Here is a 16,077-nt window from a genome sequence, read left to right on the forward strand (position 1 = left end):
TGCAAGGCAATGAAAGAAAGATAAAGAAGACAGTTGTCAGATGCCATTCATAAGGTACACCAGCAACAATCTTTCATAAATCCAAAGCACAGATTGAAGGAATACTTCAAGATGCTTCTAAATGAGGAAAAAAAACCTACGGGACCTGTGCTGCTATATTCACATTCTACAATAACAGAAGCAGGAGAGCCAATCCCAGAAGAAATTTAAAGTGAACAAATGAAGGTAAAATCAGGGAAAGCAGCAGGTCAGATGAAGTCATGGTAGATTAGGTTAAGATGTTGCCTGCATTAGAGGAGAAATGTCTCCCATCACAGTATGGAGAGAAAGAGAGGCATATAACATCTGACTGGAGACTAAGCATTCTAGTGCCAGTGTTCAAGAAGAAAAGGGAACATTCACAATTATGGGCAGTGAGACGCTTCATACTCCTGTCACTTTGCATGAAAGATCTGGAGAGTGTGTTTGACAAATGTATATTCACAGTAGTAAAAAGTAAGATGGGAGATGGACAGTTTGGATTCAGATCAGAATGCAGTATAACTGGCCTGATACTTCCATTGAAGCAGATAGTGAAGAAGCTGGAGGTGAGGAAAGACTCCCACTTGGATTTGATAGACTTGATTGAAGCATAAGACATGATCTCAAGAAAACTGATTTGGGCAGTTCTGTGATGGTTCAAAGTCCCAGTAACTTTGCTAAAATTTGTTTGGACTTTGTATAAGGGCCCAATGACACAAGTTCAAATAGTGTTCAGACTCAAAGAAGGGTTCCTTGTGGCAATGGATGTGCAATGGCTCACTGCTATTCATAATGGTGATGACCTACAACAGCAAACAATTCGGAGTGGACAGAGCAACAAAGCTGCTGGATGCAGACAATGTGACATTACAAGAAGATTCTGAATAGGAGATTCAGCAAATGATAGGTGACTGGAATGTAAAACTGAAGGTACATGGGATGAAACAGACTACAGGCACAATTGTCATGGCAGTACATAGGGGAAATCAGGAGAAGCTGAAAGTTGAGATAGAAGGAAAAACAGTAGAAAAGATTAACAACTTCAGTATGTAGGAGGGGCAGAACTGCATCCAGCACTACGTGCCTGGGGAGAAGGCTAAGGCCCATAAAACCCAACACACCACCATTAGGACCTTGCAGGAACACAGCATGCTAACCTCTGTCACCACACTGCACCAGCATTAGGACTTAGCACAACAAGCCCCAGAAACCTGACTGTTAGGACTACTTCCATAATGCAAACCCCATTAAAAAACATGGGAGATTTAAGATATCCACATGGTAGCAGAATGCACAGGCACAGAACAGCAGCATCTTAGCACAAGAAGTGTGTGCACAGAGCAGCCAAGCCTGATCAGAGGTGCGGGCGCGCGCATGTGCGCGCGCGCGCGCGTGTGTGTGTGTGTGTGTGTGTGTGTGTGTGTGTGTGTGTGTGTGTGTGTGTGTGTTTATAATGTCCCATTTAGGGGTACTGTCTAGTTAAGTGACTTTTCTCAGAGTAAAACCCTGATCTTAATGATTGGCAAGCAATTGCCTTAAACCTCCAAACCAACTGCCAGATCTCCTTTAATTTTCTTTCTTTTTTTTTTTTGCTTTGTTTTTGTAAATCATTTAATCATTACACTCTGTTAATGTCAGTCACAGTCTCATAGTTGCTGACAACCAAACAAAACGAAAAAATGAACTGCAGACCTGCTAGCAAAAAAAACAAGTAAACCAGAAGCCAAAAATTTAGCGCTTTCATCCACTGTTTAATACGTGAACTTCCTCAGAAACATTTTCAAATGATTTCCAGTTCCTTAAGTAACTTACTAAACAGGAAATGACATCATGACCGTCAATCTGAAAAAATAACAAATGTGATTTTCTGCAAAAATAAAGTATTGTCATAATAATAACAAATAAAAAAATATATATATATATCTATATACATATATAAATGAATGTGTATATATATATATATATATATATATATATATATATATATATATATATATATACACACACATACATATATTTAAATGAATAAATACAGTCATAAAAATGCAGTGTAAATTCATGCTATGTGAATAGCATAATAATCAACTTGAGCATATGAAATGCGTATCCAAAAACCTCTCCCACATAGACACAACAATCACATACATACACACACACACACACACACACACACACACACACACACACACACACACACACACACACACACACATATATTCACATATAAACATGCACCCCCCCCCACACACACACACACACACACACACACACACACACACACACGCACACGTCACACACACAGACACACACACGCACACACGCACACACACACACACACACACACACACACACACGCACACACACGCACACACACACACAAACATAGAACCAAACGATCACTATGAAAATGTAAAATACACGTGAAAAAATATATATATAAAAATATCATAAAAAATATATGACAATATAAAAAATAATAATGATATATACACACAAGTACATACACCAAAATGTATATAATATAATGTATATAAAATGTAATATATGTATAAGACAAAAAAATATATATATATATGAATATATGTAAATCATATCAAGTCTCTGAAGAAAATCAGAGTGATATGAACATGTATGTGTACACACATGTACACCTCACACACAACACAAATGGATCACATGCATATGGTCTCAAACACCTATCTATATTTCAAAAAACATTTTAAATTAATATAATCACTGAGGCCAGGCAACCTATCAGCCCCCAACAAAAGTTGCCACAATGTCTCCTTGCATTCTAAGACATTGTTTAAATCTCCTCCAAAATCACTAGTGTTGATTTTTTCCAAAACTGAAAATTTAAATTTCTTGAAATCTCTACATGTTAAAGAATGTTTGGCCAAAGAATTAAACTGATCTTTGCTTTTTATAGCCAAATTGTGCTCATAGATTCTTCTTTTTAGAAGCCTTTTAGTTTTTCCTATGTAATAATGCTCACATGAAACACAGTTGGCGATGTAAACAACATAATCAGAGTTACAATTGTAATAACTCTTAGACCAAATGGTGTAATTAAGAGATTTTAAGAATACACTAGTACTGTTACTAATGAATCTACACTGCCTACAGTTATTGCATGCATAAGTACCCCTCTTAATACTGGCTGCTCTTGTCATGTCCTGATACCTATAATGATCTGTCTCCAGCATAGATTGTAATTTTTTGACTCTTTTGTAAGTAAAGGTGGGTTTCATCCCTAGAGTACCAACCAAATCTTTATTTCCTAATATCATTTTCCAATTGTTGACGATGATGTCCCTGATGAACCACATTTCGTCAACAATCGGTAAAGGGAACGCTAGGTGGTAACTACTGGTATTCTCTAAAACTTTGGAACCAGAACTTAAACCTATCTGACTAGAAAGAAGAATCGGTTTAGCAACCCCCTTTCTTAAAGAAATGACCTCTTTCTCTATTTTTTGAATCCAACCTAATGCGTAACCTCTATACAAGAATAGTGACCTTAAAAATCCTACTTCACTTTGAAATACATCATCATCAGTGGTGAGCCTACTCAAACGAATTATTTGGCCCTTCACTACTCCTTTTTTCATATGTGTAGGATGTAAACTGTCCTTGTGTAAATACTGGTTCACAAAAACCTCTTTCCTATATATTTGACTGTTCAATGTGTTATTAACTGTATCTATACTAAGGAGGACATCAAGAAAGGGAATGTTATCCCCAAAACCACTCAATTTGAAGACCAAGAAGACAGTACTGTGATTCAAATCAATCACCAAGTCAGAAAATTCTTCAAAAGTGCCATTCCACAAAAAAAGTAAATCATCTATAAATCTAAAATATGCAAGTGCCCTATTGAAAAGATGATGTTTAACCAAAAATGTAAGCTCCCAATTTGCCATAACCAAATTGGCAAAAGCTGGTGCCACGCTCGCTCCCATTGCTACTCCTGAAATCTGTTGATAAATATGTTTACCAAATCTGAAAAAAATATTCTCTAGGACTGTCTCCATTAGATCACAAATGGTGCTAACCTTGTGTTTCTCAACATCCGAATATAAAGTCAGGTATTCCCTCAAATATTCTAATCCTTCTGTTTGCTTGATAGCAGTATATAAGGACTTGACGTCAAGAGTAGCAAAACTGACAGAACTAGATGAAACATCTAGATTCCTTAATTCTTCCAATAAATGCCAGGAATCTCTGATGTAAAATTTAGTTCTCTGTACAATAGGATTCAGAATATAGTTAAGCCAAATAGATATATTCTCAGTTTTGGAATGCTTTGCGGAAATAATAGGTCTAAAAGGTGGGTTATGCTGGTTAGCATGTAATTTTGGAATACCAAATAATGTAGCCAATTTTGGGTGTTCGACCAACAAATATTCATAACTCTGATGATCTAATTCTCCTTGGCTAAACATGTCAAACAGCAGTGTATCAACTCGTTGAAAACTTTTTTTAACAACATTGACACTAGTCACTTTGTATGTCTCACTGTCACTTAACATGTGTATCATAGATTCATTATATTGAATGGTATCCATGACCACAATTTTACCCCCTTTGTCGGCCTTCATTGTTCTAATATCAGAATTTTTGCATAAATCTTGCAAAGCTCCCTTTTCAGAGGAACTTAGATTGTCATCACTTACATAACCTGTCATCCTGCGAAACTCATTTTCACATTGATTTTGAAATATTTGCAAAGTAGTATGCAATGGGAGGTTAAAAGTACTAGCTTTTTTCGGCCCAGTCATGGAAGGAGTTTGAACAGTGACCAACACATCATGCATTATATACCGTCGGTTCAATTTTCTTAAATATAATCTAAAATATATTAACAATCTACCAATATTCACTCTATTATTAGGTATAAATGAAAAACCTTTTTTCAAAACATTAACAGTTTCAGTGAATAAAGCAACTCCAGATAAATTAATAACATTGATGCTAAAATCTTCAGCTTGTCTTGTGGTATGCACTTGTATTTCCTCTGGTTGGGGTATCTCCCTCTCCCTTTCCTCTTCCATTTGTTGTGGGACGTATTGTTCCACTTCTGAGTCTGTTTGTTGACTGGCACTGCCAGCGGAAAAGGGCCTTGGTTAGGTCCCTGCTTTCCATTGACAAGTATTTCAGCATAATTCCCATTAGACGAATTGCTAGAATGTTGGTTATTAAAGTCAGAAATGGCACCGACTTCTCCATTAGATACACTATTGTGTCCAATATTCCTGTCAGAACCTCTGGAACCAACATCATTTGTTGTTAAAAATGCTATAGTATTTGTGGCTTCCTTAGCCCCACTGTTTAAAGCAGGACTTCCACTGTCACTGCTGTTGTGGATCTTAACAGAAGGGTCTTCTACCCTATCTTGCAATAAATATGCATGTTTGGCCTGATAAGCCAAAATATCTTTCAATTTATGTTGTTTCCTAGTCACAATGGAAGCCCGGTGCCTGTCAGCCTTCACTTCTACACCGTTATATAAAAGAATATAATCTTTAAAGCATCCAAAGCATTTGATTTTCTCATCTAGTGATTTAATTTGATTTTCTCATCTAGTGATTTAATGTTTTCCCTAATAGTCTCAAGTTCTTTCAAGTAGTGTTCAACCAAAAAACCCATCATGGTGATGCCAGTATTGTTATAAAGCTCAATAAGTTTGGTACTCAGTTCATCACCAAAAGTTACACAATTAGGGAACTTGGCTGTCCTTAAGCTCTGAGGCACAATTTTCCTATTTATACATTCACTCAAATAGGATACCGCTAGCTCTAACATGACAAACCTGAAAACCATTTTTTCTAGGTCATATATGCTCTTTTTACAGTTATAGTGTCAGTATAAGCACTATCATTTGTTGACTTACTTGCTGCTGAATCAGATGCTTGAACTTGAATATCAACAAACGGATTATTGAAATATTTGCAAATATAATCCCACACATTACATGTTTATATGTGAATATATGTGTGTGTGTGTGTGTGTGTGTGTGTGTGTGTGTGTGTGTGTGTGTGTGTGTGTGTGTGTGTGTGTGTGTGTGCGGGTGTGTGTATGTATGTGATTGTTGTGTCTATGTGGGAGAGGTTTTTGGATACACATTTCATATGTTCAAGTTGATTATTATGCTATTCACACAGCATGAATTTACACTGCATTTGTATTACTGTATTTATTCATTTAAACATATGTATGTGTGTGTGTGTATATATATATATATATATATATATATATATATATATATATATATATATACATTCATTTATATATGTATATAGATATATATATATTTTTTATTTGTTATTATTATGACAATACTTTATTTTTGCAGAAAATCACATTTGTTATTTTATCAGTTTGATGGTCATGATGTCATTTCCTGCTTAGTAAGTTATTTAAGGAACTGGAAATCATTTGAAAATGTTTCTGAGGAAGTTCATGTATTAAACAGTGGATGAAAGCGCTAAATATTTGGCTTCTGGTTTACTTGGTTTTTTTGCTAGCAGGTCTGCAGTTCACAGTCTCATAGTTGTTTAGTCAGTGTAAGTGTTGCAACAGGTAGCATACTTGTTTTTGCTGCAGAAGGCTGTGGGTTGTGTTCCCTCACCATGTAGATTGATTGCTGACACACCAATTTTTTATGTAACACAGGCAATTTATTCTTCAAGGGCAGTAGCCACAGAATTTGTAGATTAAGCACTGAAATGTTGTTTGTCAGCCGCAAGTACTTCATTAGTTACAGTTCTAGTCAATGTAGAATTATTCAGTTGACTTTTAGCTCTGCAGAGACTATGCATATTGACTGATATTCGTGGATTATAATGACAGCAGTTTGAGTGCCTTTTTATACTTAAAATGTTCTGAAATGAGTAGTTTTGACTTTCTTGGTTCATCATTTTTTTTTGCTTCACTGCGTACTGGAAACATTTTAAAAACTACACATTTAAAACACACCATTAGCAAGTGGTGCTGTATTAAACAAGTAATATAATTGAATACAACCAGGAAGGTGATTAAAGAACACATGAATTATGCATGGTCCTAAAAATGTTTGCAAGGGACCTATGGTTTGAAAACAGCCCAAAGGTAAACTTAATCTGCCACTAGCCAGATGTGTTCTCTATGAATATAGATTTCAATGTAGTTTCACTGAATGCGAGTTTCAAGGACAGAGATGTTTACTGTTGCTCATGCTAAGTCTGTTTTCGTTTTGAAACTGAATTGCTTTGTTTAACAAATGGCTATCAGTGTTTGTGCTATAAAAACTGAAATAAAAGTTTTAAATGAAATCCAAATATCTGTAACATTTTAGAAGTGAAGAAGAAAATAGTAAGCACTCTGACAGGTTTGAACAATGTTTATGGTAACTGGGGGGAGATGGCCAAGTAATGGGATACCAGAACAGCTGGGGGGAGATCTGGCTGCAGGGAGGGACTACTGATCCATTACCCTGTCTTGGGCCCCATTTGACAATGATCTGGCTATGAGGAAGGGTAGTAGAGAAGAAGGGAAGTCTTAATGAGGAGGTCAAAGTTAGACTCAGAGGGGCTGCAGTCGTATGACCCAATGGTTCAGGGACAGTTTGACAGAGAGAAGGCGAAGAGTAAGGGGTACAATACAGTAGTATGACTAGCTTATATTTATGGCACAGAAACTTGGGCAGTGAAGGCAGAACAGCTGAGAAAGCCTGAAGTGATGGAAAGGAAGTGTTGGAGAGGGAAAGTAGGATGCACATTGTGGGACAGACAAAACAAATAAGGACATCAGAGTGGAAGTCAAAGTAGCTCCAATTGCAGACAAGGTCAAAAAGATCATATTGCAGTGGTTTGGGCACATGTGCAGGAAAGCAGAAAACAATTTAGGAAAGCAGATTTGGAAAATACAGGATGAAGGCTAGAGGAGATGAGGACATCTAGCTGAGAGATGCATGTGACAGAAGGCATGCCAGGTGGGCATGACTACCACAGAAGGTAAAAGGGTCTGTCTGAATCAAAAAAGGAGGTGGTGATAGCTGTTGCGACACCCTGGCTCAATGTGAAAACGGGAAAAAGAGAGTTGATGACGGTGACAGACACGCACTTTGTCCAATGTGTTCAGAAAGTTTATTTTGTTTTCTTAATAACTGATTAGGAACAAAAATATAATCTTTTTATCTTGATATTATTATATAATACTTATTGTAACCTGCTAATAGGTATGTTCTTAAGCAGTGTCTTCAGAGGTTGTAAACAGAATGTTTCCACTAAAATATGTTTATCTTATAGATGATATGTTTATCGCAAATCTTACAGATGAAGTACATCTTGCTTGTCAAGAGTCAATATTTATTGATTAAGTTCAAAATAGAGAATACATTAACACATATTATGTACTGTAGTCTACAAAGATAACTTGCAAACAGATTTTAAGTTCATTCCACTTTCCTAATGTGAAAGAGAGAGAGAGACAGAGAGCATAGTGATAAAACTGGATATAATGCTTGATGGAAGCCTCACAAAAAGGATTTTGAAACTGAAAAAAAGTTCCTCACAATATTCTACTGCCAGAAACATATAAATCTTATGTAATAAAACATAATGCCTGTGATTCATAGACAAGAGCTGTGCACCTGTGCAGACCAACTTTTCAGTGTTCTTTGCATGAAGCATCTCACAGGCATGTATTAGGCACTGAATAGAACTGGGGTACTGAATAAGGATCACATAAAACGATGAAGGCACAAAGATAATGGGCAAACGGCATTAGGCTGCTCTAAAGCAGGAGCAGTTCTTCGGTAATGCACATGACTGACATGACAGTTGTCAGCTCAAGCAGGATTGCACAGCTGAGTCAGTGCATGCTAGCAGCATGCTCATTGCAGAACTGCATTGATGCAACTTATGCTTATCTGTTACAAGGAGGATAGTACAATGGCCACTAGGTAAGCCAATGAGGGTGTGCACAGCAGAGTATCAACCCTGTTACTGATATAAATGAGCTGGAAATGGATCAGCCTCAATGGTAGAAAAGGGGAGAAGAGCCAGCAGAGGTAAATACACACAAATAACCATAAGACACTAAGGACATACACATGCTGTACTACAGGCATACAGGACAAGGTTTAGTAGTCACCATGATGTGCATGGCTTGTGCCAACATGTCTGACAGCATTGGCAGTAATTCATATACAGTGGTGCCAACAGGCTTAATTAGCATAACTATCATGCTAACAGGCTATTACTAGTATGATATAAATTGTTAGTGTTAGTTTTTTGCAACACCACTTAGAATCCTACAGCTCTGAAACAGAGGAATTCTAGCAAAGTACCTGCAGATGTAGAGCTTTCCCAAGTTAAGGAAGGAACTCAACCCTGGAAAAGTATCTCAGTAACAACAATATACACTGTGTTAGATATCAGTGAGAGGGAGGTAGGTGTAATGGTGTTCATTCAAGTGGGAATCAATGACAATGGCAAAGCACTGTCTGAATTGGGCTGGGGGGTTAAACTGTGAAAGCAGGTAACCATGGGAAGGACATGTTGCAGTCTGTATTGGGTCTAGGGCCATATGTACAAAAATAGGAGACTGTTCACAGCACTAACTGAAGCTGATAACCAGGTGCATTACATGGTGAACATTGGTATGTGTATCCCACTATGTAACAACACAACTGCTGATTGAAGTTCTTTAACCCACAGTTGTACAGAATTTGGCAAGGCCACCTGAGACAGACAACACCTTGAAAAGCTCATTAATAAGGAGAATGAAGTTGGCCCTACATTGCACACATGGCAAGCATCTCCTGGGCAAAGGTGCTGCAAAGTAGCATTTTGAGGACCAAATCTGGCATGGGCTGGTGTTCAATATAAATGATGTGAGTCACAATTATATGTGTCTACAACAGTGTGTGATGAACAGTTACTGATAAGATACTCTGTGCAAGGGATAAGGAATGGGACTTTGTGAAAAACAGGCCCAACACAGGGAATAGCACCAATAATGAAATGGCTCACTGAGTCGAGGAATAGCTGCAGACATTCATGACTGGTGGTGGCTTTGATGTGGCACTGAGATAGCATTGATATGGCCTCCTTCATTTGCATACTTTATGTGGCTCATTTACACAGGGATCCTCATTTGCATGTTATAATGCATGTATTAGCATTCACTTCACCATGTTATTTTGTCCATTGATCAGCTGAGCTATCAGTGTATTTGAATTGTCTGCACTCTGCACATAACCACTTTTAGTATTAATTTGCACATTTCAGTACTAGAACTGTCTAGGATTTACAGGCACTATTTCTTTGAAGTAAGAAATGTTCCTTCTGAAGCTTATGTTGTCTGATGTCATATATTAGAAATAAAGCATTTTACTGCCAAGTGTTACAGAGATGGCTATCTAATTTTTGAACAGTTTAAGTCTATGCATTTAGAAATGGCCAGTCTCAGACTTCAAAGTCTATAACATAATTAAACAATATATAATAGTTATGGTAAATGGTATATAAAACTGTGATTATAGAAGACAACTCATTTCGTAGTCCTTGAAATTCTATGATTGACAACTATTCATATAAAATAATAAAACAGAACAAAAGATATTAAAAATACAATTATCATTATACCATTATGAAATGCAGTTGATAATAAAAGGGTTTGGCTCGCTGGTTGTCAAGCAGTTATGGTGGTGAATTTGTCATTTGAACCTTGCCTAAAAAAGGCACTATAGGGATGGTGAAAGCCTTAGCCAGTATCCAGAATCCCAAGGGCGACAGGTGCAGGCTATCTTTGGCAAAGCATTGTGGTCTGTCGATCCCTGGGGATCACCTCTGTGGCTCTGCTCGACAGGGGCACAGGAAAATAATTTTCTTGGGTAGCGAAAGCCAGTGTACCTTTTTGGCTAGGCTTATATAGGCCCTTGGGCCAATAGCCTAGTGCCTACTTATGAACCTATGAACCTATCTAACACCTCACAACTAGAAATGTCTCAGAAAGCAATGGCTACATTAAAATGCATCATTAGAAACTGAAAAATATTGAAGACTTCATCAAGTATTAACTTGTAGAAAGTATTCAATTTGGTCAGGTAGTATCTTGTATTGGTTCTTGTCTTAAATTGGTTATACTTTTACATTCCATAAAGGATGGATATTATTATCTTCCATACAGGAGAACATTACTATCACCCAAGGTGATATTAAAATATCACTGACAGAAGATGCATCTGTGAGGAGACAATGATAAATATAAATACTCCAGGAATGTTGTCCACATATTTGAAAATAAATTATTATTCTTTATCTGTATCTGATACTATGTCATTTGTAGTTATTTCCGAAACACAGTGCCTGCCTTAAGTACGTTTTTTATTAAATGTTATTTATTTGTTAACCAGGTGTTTATTTTTAGGGGTGACTCAAAACACTGGTTAAATGACTTGCTCAGAGTCACAAAGTAGGCAAATGGAGGTGAAAATACTCAAACCCTCCAACTGTAGGTATGGAAATCAGCTCATTGACAGTTCCATACCTTAATCCTCTACATTAACAAGCAGGCCGTCTTCTGCCAGTGTTTGATGCAAAGTGGATAAGTTATAATAAAATACCTAGCAAATTATGAATTTGTCATTTTATTAGTTTTGTCTGTATTAGCATTTGTTTTGTCTTCAGTACAAACATATCCTTATGCCAGGTAGTTGTTCTGCTAGCTTAAAACAACATGTTTCTAAAACTGAACAATTAAAAGAAAAATCACCATCACTAACCAGGTACCTGAGACAAATAAACCACAAAGTCCAACGAATAATGAATAAAAAACAGGCTCAGGTAATGCTTCAGGTTCCAGTATAAAAATCCTTGTTTAATGAACACGGTTGCAACAGTACACAAGCGCTTTCACAATCTGCTTCCTCAGGTGTTTATAGAAAACTAAATTCCTACTCACTTAAATACTATCCTATGAACTGTCACATGATGGAAAAAAATCACATGATACAGAATATAGTAAAAACATAACACAAGTAAAAAATATATACCCAAGCAAAATACATAAAAATCCTATCTAGAAATATATACTCACAAAAACTTCATATAAACAACTAATATACATACATATAAAACATACCCTACTGCACAAGAAATTTCAAGCATCTACCATAACATACTCATCTAGGTAAAGGTCTAGATTTTAGTTTCGGTCTCAGGGGTACATATTCATTTAATCCACATCCAGCATCTCCCCTAAGCCTGACTATCCATCTAGCTTCTAATTCTTCTGTAGCATTACAAATATCACCCCCTCTTTTACTGACGTAAGTTGACCTATTGCCAAAAACTTGAACTTATGTGTGGGGCTAGTACTGCTGATGTGTTTAGCCAGGGCATTGATCTTACTCCCATTAGTTATGTGATATATATATATATATATATATATATATATATATATATATATATATATATATATATATATATATATATATATATATATGCTCAAGAATCCTTTCCTTCTGAGTTCTATCAGTCTTCTCCACATAAAATTGCATACACTCCAAGTAGTGAGCTAAATATACAATATGTTCACTGTCACAAGTGGGATATATATTAAACTTGTATAGTCTCTTCTGATCAAGATGGTAAAACTGTGAACTGCTGTCTATATAACGACAGAAAGAACATTTACCACAAGGTGTGGTCCCAACTTCTTTGCTTATAGCCAATTCACTTCTTGGAAAACAAAGACGTCTCTTGAAGGATTTCATGTTCCTAAATAGGAACTTTGGTTCTGGATCTATCAATCTAGTAATTGCTCTACCTGTAGTTAAAATATTCCAGTGTTTGTGTATAATGTCCATATATAAGGAAACATTATTCGAATAACTCAAAGGTACTCTCAATCTCTTATTCTTACCCTCACAAACTCTATCAACCTTATATCTATAACCATCAGAGAAGTATGGTTTGGCTTTCGTATCTCTCATACTCGTGATTTCTGTAACGTTGTGTCTAATATCTCTTTCTGTATAACCCTATCCCCCAGTTCTCTTGTAACTGTACTGACATGTTGTACAAAATCCTAATTTCTCACATTAAGTCTAGAGGCCCTAAAAATCTGATTGCGTACCACGTTTCTAAAAATATGAGGAGGGTGCATACTGTCTTTACTTAATAAATCATTGACATGGCACTCCTTCCTGTGAAGCCGTGTATAAATATTAGAATTCTCATCTACCTTGATAGTAACATCTAAGAAATTAATCTCACGTGCAGAATTATTGAGTGTGAATCTTAAGAAATGAGTACTTTCATCGATTTATTTAAGAAATTCTTTTAAACTAGCTACTGTGCCTCCCCATACAATGAAGAGGTCATCTACAAACCTCCTAAAAAAGAGTATAGACTGGTAAAAAGGACCCTGCATCAAATGTTCTAATTCGCAAATTGCCATCACTGCATTGGCGTAGGTATTGGCACAAGACTTGCCCATAGCTACGCCATTGCGCTGCCAATAAACATTATTCCCAGACAGGAATATATTGTTTCCAAACACCAAATTCAATAGCTCACCTATTTGAAAGATCTTATCCTCAGTAAAACTAGCAAACTTTCTCAAAAATTGTTTAATATAACTAATCCCAACTTGAATGGGAGTTACAGTGAATAAAGAAACAACGTCCAGTGTAACTAGTATAAATTCTTTGTTAACTTGAGCAGTAGTAAACTGATACAGATCTCTTAAAAAATGTTCAGTATCTTTTGAAATATGCTTTCAGCATTACCTCTTCATACTATTTTCTATCTAAAATAACAATAGGACCACCTTTGTTGGCCGGTCTTATTACAATACTTATGTTGTTTTGTAAGTCATGTACTGCTGTCATTTCATCTTTAGACAGATTAAAACGCTTCTTAGAATTATTCACAGGCATATTTAACTTATAGATATCATCCACACACATTTTCTTAAATGCGTTAATAAGTGGGTTTAATACTGGTATATAGGTGCTCGGTTTTCTACAAACAGTCACACCATCTTTTTGTGTATTTTCTGTATCCTTAAACATAATTTTGAGCATCAAATTTTTAGTAAATAATTTTGCATCAAATATTACATCTGTAAAATTGGAATGCCCAGTAGTTATATATGACAAAGCCTTCTTATCTGTTAATACATGATGAGATACGTTCCATGCTAAACCTTTTTCATGTTGAATAATGCTTTCTTGATGTTGTACAAATCCAACAATGGCGAAAATACGTCGGACTCTGCACTTAGCTTTTCAGGTCGGAAAGAGGATTGTTTAAACCCAACAAAGCAGTTTCAACTGCTGTTCCCATTACATGTAAAAGACTAGAGAATAGAGCACATGAAAGGCCAGAGGGGATGCCATTGCAGCAGAACCAAATGGAAATACGAAGGGACTGCTGCAAGCCCGTACAACATATACATCACACAAAAAGATGGTGTGACTGTTTGTAGAAAACTGAGCACCTATATATCAGTATTAAACCCACTTATTAACGCATTTCAGAAAATGTGTGTGGATGATATCTATAAGTTAAATATGTCTGTGAATAATTCTAAGAAGCGTTTTAATCTGACTAAAGATGAAATGACAGCATTACATGACTTACAAAACAACATGAGTATTGTAATCAGACTGGCCGATAAAGGTGGTCCTATTGTTATTTTAGATAGAAAATGGTATGAAGAGGTAGTGCTGAATATGTTCAGTGATGTTGAATTCTATATGGAAATTCAGGATGCCAGGGTGAAATATTTGATTGAAAAAGTGAATGTGTCTTTACAGGATTTGTTCCTTAGGAATGTGATAGGTAATCATATGTTAAAATATTTTCAGGTACCACAACCTACCATGCCTATAATACAAGGGTTACCTAAATTGCATAAAAATGCAATTTGTCCACCTATGAGACCTATAGTCTCAGGTAGGAAATGGTGTACTGATCCAGTCTCTATATATCTGGAGAAAGGTTTAAGACCTATTTTGAATGAGGTAAAGGATATTTTAAAAGATACTGAACATTTTTAAGAGATCTGTATCAGTTTACTACTGCTGAAGTTAACAAAGAATTTATACTAGTTACACTGGGCATTGTATCTTTATTCACTGTAATTCCCAATCAAGTTGCGATTAGTTATATTAAACAATTTTTGAGAAAGTTTACTACTTTTACTGAGGATAAGATCTTACAAATAGGTGAGCTAATAATGGTAATAATAAGAGATTGAGAGCATCTTTGATTTATTCGAATAATGTTTCCTTATATATGGATATTATACGCAAACATTGGAATATTTTAACTACAGATAGAGAAATTACTAGATTGATAGATCCAGAACCAAAGTTCCTATTTAGGAACATGAAATCCTTGAAGAGATGCCTTTGTTTCCCAAGAAGTGAATTGGCTATAAGCAAAGAAGTTGGGACCAGACCCTGTGATAAATGTTATTTCTGTCGTTATATAGACACCAGTTCACAGTTTTACCATTCTGATCAGAAGAGACTATACAAGTTTAATGTATATGCCACTTGTGACAGTGAACATATTGTATATTTAGCTCACTGCTTGGAGTGTATGAAATGTTATGTGAGGAAGACTGACAGAACTCTGAAGGAAAGGATTTGTAAGCATATATAGCACATAAATAAAGGGAGTAAGATAAATGCCCTGATTAAACATGTCAGTAGTATTAGCTCCACACATAACTTCAAGTTTTTTGGTGATAGGTCAAGCTTACCTCAGTAAAAGAGGGGGTGATATTTGTAATTCTACAGGAGAATTAGAAGCTAGATGGATAGTCAGGCGTACGGGAGATGCTAGATGTGGATTAAATGAATATGTACCCCTGATACCGAAACTAAAATCTAGACCTTTACCTAGATGAGTATGTTATGGTAGATGCTTGAAATTTCTTGTGCAGTAGGGTATGTTTTAAATGTATGTATATTAGTTGTTTATATGAAGCTTTTGTGAGTATGTATTTCGAGATAGGATTTTTATGTATTTTGCTTTAGTATATATTTTTTAC

This window comes from Protopterus annectens, chromosome 3.part1 (assembly GCF_019279795.1).
Source record: "Protopterus annectens isolate FY-2018-M chromosome 3.part1, PAN1.0, whole genome shotgun sequence".
In the NCBI taxonomy this organism is placed as follows: Eukaryota; Metazoa; Chordata; order Ceratodontiformes; family Protopteridae; genus Protopterus; species Protopterus annectens.